Below are 6,695 nucleotides of genomic sequence, written 5' to 3'. Positions count from 1 at the left end.
TTTTGCTTGTATTTACATGCACCAATGAATTTTTACTTCTTAATTTGCTCGTGATAACTTAAAAATACATCTATAATTGTAAATTTGAGGAAAAGATTCCAAATAGAAGTGCAGAGCAATAAGCATGAACCATAGAAATTCAAAGTTAAACAAGGATGGAAATCTCATTCTGTTTAATTTGTTGGTGCTTCATTTAATGTAATTCCCATCACCAGTACCTTAACATGAATTGTAACCTATTTAAATCAAACTTTCACATGTTATCTCTTGAGAAGCATGTGTGGTGATTGTGTCTGTGGTAAGTGTGTTTTAGCACTTCTCTTTTTTCCAATTGTAGATTATCTTAATTAAGTTTAACATGGTAAGATATAAAGATATAGATCCTTCATACCCTGGAGCAGCCTAGACAAGTGGTGTAATTTTTTGCTTCTTGTTCATATTGCATTACAGGTTAGAGGATCTGGTACTGGTGTATATCCAATAAGGAAAAAACACACAATCAGTGAAAAGGCGTTTCAAAGGATAGCTACATTTTGAAAGTATAATCGATATTTTTTCTGGTGGTCAAACAACCTCAAGATAAAATCATGCTTGCTCCTGTCTGATCTTATCTTCAATGTTTCCGTAACAGACTAGGTGAATAGAAGATATCCTGCAGTTTTATATGTAATCTTTTGTATTCGCTTCATGGTGTATTTTGTTTCCTGTTTTCATATTCAGGCCATGTAATTTAATTTTTTATACGTGTTTGAATTATCTAATTGATCTAAAAAATGTTTGTTTTGGCCTCCTTTGTCCCCCTTAAAAAAAAAGTTCAATTCACAATTCCAATCAGTCCCCACCTACCTTTTTAAGGTAAAATTTCATAAAACAATAAACATATATAGTCAAGTTTGTCCTAACTCTAACAATCTACGGACAACAGCATGGTATCATTACACGTCCGCATCTTTCTGCGAATTTTAATCAGTTGAACACAAGACAACGCAACGCACAATCAAACACGCCTAAGCTCCATTAAGTTATTATAGGTAAACACGGTTGATTAAGTAAGTTTCATGAAAATAATATAAGGCAACACAAATATATTTTTCCAAATTTACTAATTTCAAAATTGTATTATGAATTTTACACTTAAGATAGAATCACACAATGGGTGTTTGAAATGCTTCTTTGAATGTAGTTTGCTTTGCACATTCAGACAATATTAAGCGTGACATATCGTCTTGCAGTGTTTCTGGTTATGGGTTTATAGGAGGTTGATATAAATTCATCATAATGTTTAGAATAAACAATAAAACACCTGCTCCTATAATACATTTATACATTATATTACAAAATAGTTAAATATAAAATACTGGATAAGGATGTTTTCTTCATAAACTGCTTTAAAACAACTAGGTAAATGTTGTACATGTCCCTTTAATGCACTTATGCCTCTGCATAAGGTTGTGGATTTTTCTTTTTTTTTCAAACCGAGTGTAAATTTACTTTGAATCCGATTCATGCATATTGTCAATTTTATCAAGCTTAATTTTCTTCATTTCTTAATCATTTTGATTGACAAACAACACAAAATAAGATTAAAAATACCTACACACCAAGAGCATGAATCATCCAACTGTGTTTTAAAGACTAACCTCTCAGCAGAAACACTAAAAACCATATATGCATGAAGATATGGCAATACATAAGCAACATTTTTGCTATGAAAGTTAATAAAATTTTACACGAAAAAAGGTACTAACATTTGTCTAAAAAAACAAATAATAAAACAGGAAAATTAGGCATTTCAAGAAAGTTTACCACGAAAATTACTCTAACAAACAACTATAAAAGCACATTTCGAAACCTTGACAGAAGGGTCACTTCAACATCTTAAGTTCTTCACATTTACGATAGCTGTCTTTTTTTTGGGGGGGGGAGGATGAGGGTTTGATTGGGGGTTTGTTTATTTTTCTGTTTATTTGCTTTATCAACGCCGATATTGTCTTCAATCTCTTGGCAGATGTTGTTTTTTTTTCAAATCTGATTCGATTGTTAAGATAAAGACGCAAGTAACACTAAAATATGTTAGGTCCAACGAAGCGTCACATCAAAAACAGTATTATTTTTTTTTCAAAGCTACTTTTGTACAGTTTGAGTTAAATAACACTGCATGAGTGGTGTCGGGGACCATGAAAGCAAATGTAGTGTTAATTATTTTCCGGTATAACTTTATAATTATTACTATAATATCGATCAATATCGATCATAAAAATAAAAGTTATCACTGTTGTCATCCAAGCCGTACCGACGGCATTATCCATTATCATAAAAATCATAATAATCATGGTGATCACGTAAGTCATTCAAATTGTACCGATGACTATCGGAGTCATCGCTATAAGGATCATTAAAATTTTTTCCTAACGTATGGGATGATGAATCGATGCCAGATGTTAACAATCCCCTCATCACCTTATTTTCAAGCTAAGCAATGGTGTGCCTGTAATTGAAATTCATCATCTGAGTATTTTAAAATCAATGGCGTTTTACAATACTGTACAAGACTGTGTACAATATTATATATCATTTCAAATCCATGGATTTCATATAACTTTTCATTACGCGTAGGGTAAAAATAAAAATGGTTTGTTCTAAGTACTTCTCTGTCCATGAATCAGGGTAAGAGTGATCAAGGAAACCACGAGTTAATCTAATGAAAATAATGGTACCAAGGGACAAAGACCACACTTCGAAAATATGTTTTAGGTGTAGCATATGAAGGAAAAGAAAGACGCTGATATCTTTTTGCATTATCTAGGTGTTTTTACCTTACAATCTCCAGAAATACCCATTAAACTGTTTGTGTAGTTTGCCTTTTTGAGATGTTGATAGGTCAAATTTAGCTAAAATACGTTATGAAAAATACAAAAAAAAATTCCCACACTTTTTCACTATATAAACAATCAACAAATATCTAGGTCACATATGTTTCATCAGGAAAAAAAATAAATAGATTTTCAGTTGTTTTCTAGATGCGTTGAATATAATTTAGGCAAAAAAGACTAAATTGAGAAAAAATGATGTGTCACCTATTGTCTGATTCTTAAACAGAATATTACGTAAATGCTGTATACGGAAAACAATACTGCGTTACAAATAAGATAAAATGCCATTTCTACATGAAATATGCAGTTCTTGCAATTTATTTCCATTTGCATTAATTTGTAGAAGGAATCACGTCACAATTGATTCGTAGTTTTTTGTCGATATTTGTTAAATATCGATTATACTTTTTTGTAATCCTTTAATGTGTCACAGCTTTTTTTCCCCTTTCGTCTACCCTGGACTTGACTTTTTATGAGCAACTCGGCGGGTTTTTCTAAAAAAAAGCCGAAGACGCTTACCCAACCGATACACCTTATCCATGCTCCCAGTTGTTTTGTGGATTAGGAGTTGTTCATTTACTTTTGCTGCTTTGTATGTATTATTTTGGTTATTTTATGTTCTTGTTTTTTGTTAGTTTTCTTTGTCTGGTCGTAGTCCCTGGATTATATCCATTTTATTTTCAAATAGAATCGTTCCTTTGATTACTCTGTTTACACAGGTCTAGTCATACTTTGTGAATACATTTCAGTTGTGGAGTTTTGTACTGTTAATTGGTCTGATCAGGCGTTCCAAACCACCGATTGAATGGTCTTGGAGCGTTCAATTGCATTAAGAACAACAAAACATTTTAAGTATGACTTTTCAGTTTAGTTTCATATGTTATAAATCAATTATAATTCCAATGAAAAGATTCATATAAGAGTTTCTTTGTGACTGCTGAATAATTAAACGTAGTTGTGGTTCACATATGGATTTGTATGTTGTTGCGTACGTTTGTTTATGACCCCTTATTATTTCTGAATAAAAATTGCAATAAGAAAATACTATTTTATCTGATGTTTTGTACTACTTCTAATCTTACCGGTCAGGTTTTTTCAATGACAAAAGTTTTAGTGACATGTAAATCATTATCAAGATTTAAGAACAATATCTTTATAGATGGAATAAGTAACTTTTTATCCTTGAATATTTCTGCTCCTTTTAATGCAACTTGAAGTGTGTTTCTAACTACGGACATACAGTGACTGCTGAGTGTTTGACTGCATTTATCTTTCACACAGCATTAGTAAGAACTTTTCTCGCATCCACGTCAACTCTTTTCATATGTGTGTTTTTTATCCACACTTTGGTCAAATCCAAGCTTTGTGCACCAAATTCTTGGAGCCATTTCTCATGGTGAAGTTTCCAGTGCATTTTATGAGGTTTGTCGCAGCCATGAGAAAGCCATGTATAATCAATGTATACGAAAGAGAATCAATATTTGATACACTGAACAATATAATTTTTTCAACATAAGATAATAGAAAGGTATTATACTTTATGATTTTCTTTATTTTATGATAAATATTACCTTAATGAGTATTCAAGCAACGGGCAGAAAACAAGGAAGATAAAACATGAAGTAGATGATACAACATAAGTGCTTCTTATGAACCCCAAGAAGTAAGAAAACACAGCGGTGTAAAAGAACAGGTATCGATGTCCTTAGTGAGGTGTATACGTTTCATTTTTTGGATAGGTAGAATTATAAGAAATGAACTATTAACGAAAAATTTCTTTTATGTAGGCAACATATATCAAAATACATCAAAATCTGTCTTAGTGTTAGGAGTTAACGACATGCAGACAGACGGACATCAGAGACAGTCATATGATTTTTTCGTTACCATGCAATAAAAAAGTATGAATTGTAAATAGCATTCAGCCACAATAATAGACTTAAAAAAAGCAAGGCTTTACGTGAACTCTAAATAAATTATATATATTAAACCCTTGTCTTTATAACATTTGAGAAGTAAAATAACTAGGTATAGATATGATTAAAAAAAATAAACAGTACTGTATTTTAATGGCAATGAAAACCACAAATATTACCTGTCATGTCGGGACGCGGAGCGATCTTCTAGACAACAAACTGATCGTCCATGTATTATGATGTTGAAAAGTGTTAGGTTAATTGTGATCACTGGATTGGTGCTTTCAGGCATTGATTCTGGAACATCAAGATCATGATTCTCAAAGTCTCGAATAAGAGATTGCACATATACATCTAATGCGCCTTCCATTTGAAGAGATATTGTGTAAGCTTGCTCCGTTTTCTATCAGAATTCTTACTATAACATGACTTTTCTGTGCTAGAGCTGGTGTAGAAGCAAATTGAAACAAGAAAGTATGACTTATATGAGGAGTAAAGAAATAAAAAGCTGCGCTTTAAGCGCATGATACGCCCTGTACTCTTAACTTGTCCTTATGTTTTTAATGAATTTATATGATTAACTAGAAATTATGTGATCCCTGTCTAATGTCTCCACAAACAGTAAATAAAAATAAGCGAAAAATTTGGCACTATCAATGTTACCTGAAGTTTAACTAAGTTTGTTGTCTTGATTTTTCACCCATACATTTTTATCTTGTTCAAAACACACTTTTTGGACAAGGTTACCAAATACCTTTTATATTTATTAGGCAATCAGCATAACGAATGGTTTGTTTTTAACGATATTTCAACGATTAAACTTTCCTAGACCATTTCCGCCTTTTTTTTAAAGAGTAAAACTTCAATACACGGAAACGTATAATTTGGCATTTATACAAATCGGAAGGTAGCCTACGTCAATAGTTATGAACAATTCATCAAAGTTTCATAAATGTTGGTGCAAGTGTGTTTGAGTTAGTTCCGAAAACTTGAAAATTCGTCCTTTTATGTAAAAATAATTTTATCTCGGAAGCCAAAAAAAAAAAAACAAAAAACAAAAAACAAAAAACAAACAAAAAAAAACAAAAAAAAAACTGAAATTCATAACAATTAAAAGGAAGCTTACGTCATTATATATGAAAAATGTTTCATAAAATTTGGTGGAAGTGTTTTTGAGTTATTGTCCGAAACCTTGAAAATACCTCTTTTTAAGTAAAAAAATACATAACACGGAAACGTAAATTTTAAATACATAAAAATCGAAAGGGAACTTAGTTCAATAGATATGACCGAAACTCCAAAGTTTGATAAAAGTTGGCGAAAGTGTTTTGAGTTATTGTCCGAAAACTCGAAAATCCCCCTTTTTAAGTAAAAAAATCATAACACAGAAAGAAAAAATCTAAAATTTATAAAACTCGAAAGGTTGCTTACGTCAAAAGATATAGACAATTCAACAACGTTTCCTAAAAGTAGGTGACAGTGTGTTTCAGTTAGTGTCCGAAATTTGAACCCCCCTTTTTTAGCAAACAAATCATAACATGGAAACGAAAAATATGAAATTTATAAAAATTGAATGGGAGCTTAGTTCAATAGATACAAACAATTCTCTAAAGTTTCATGAAAGTTGGTGAAAGTATTTTTGAGTTATTGTCTGAAGTGTGGATGACGGACGGATAATGGTATACCATAATACGTCCCGTCTTAGACGGACGTATAAAAATACATTATAGTAAAATATAAAACTTTAGTGGCCCTGCTGTTTGTTTGAGAAAACATCCCTCTCTGTATCATTGTGAAGAGACACGGTTCGTTGTATATTGTAGTATTAGGATCTGCTCCTTTGTCAAATAACAGTTGATTCACAGTTGTCTTGCCTAATAATAATAATAATAAAAAAAAAAAAAAC

Source organism: Perna viridis, chromosome 8 (genome assembly GCF_037379345.1).
Source record: "Perna viridis isolate PV_CMFRI_1.1 ecotype Kerala chromosome 8, ASM3737934v1, whole genome shotgun sequence".
Lineage (NCBI taxonomy): Eukaryota > Metazoa > Mollusca > Bivalvia > Mytilida > Mytilidae > Perna > Perna viridis.
The sequence above is the reverse complement of the archived record's forward strand: the minus strand, read 5'-3'. Positions refer to the sequence as shown.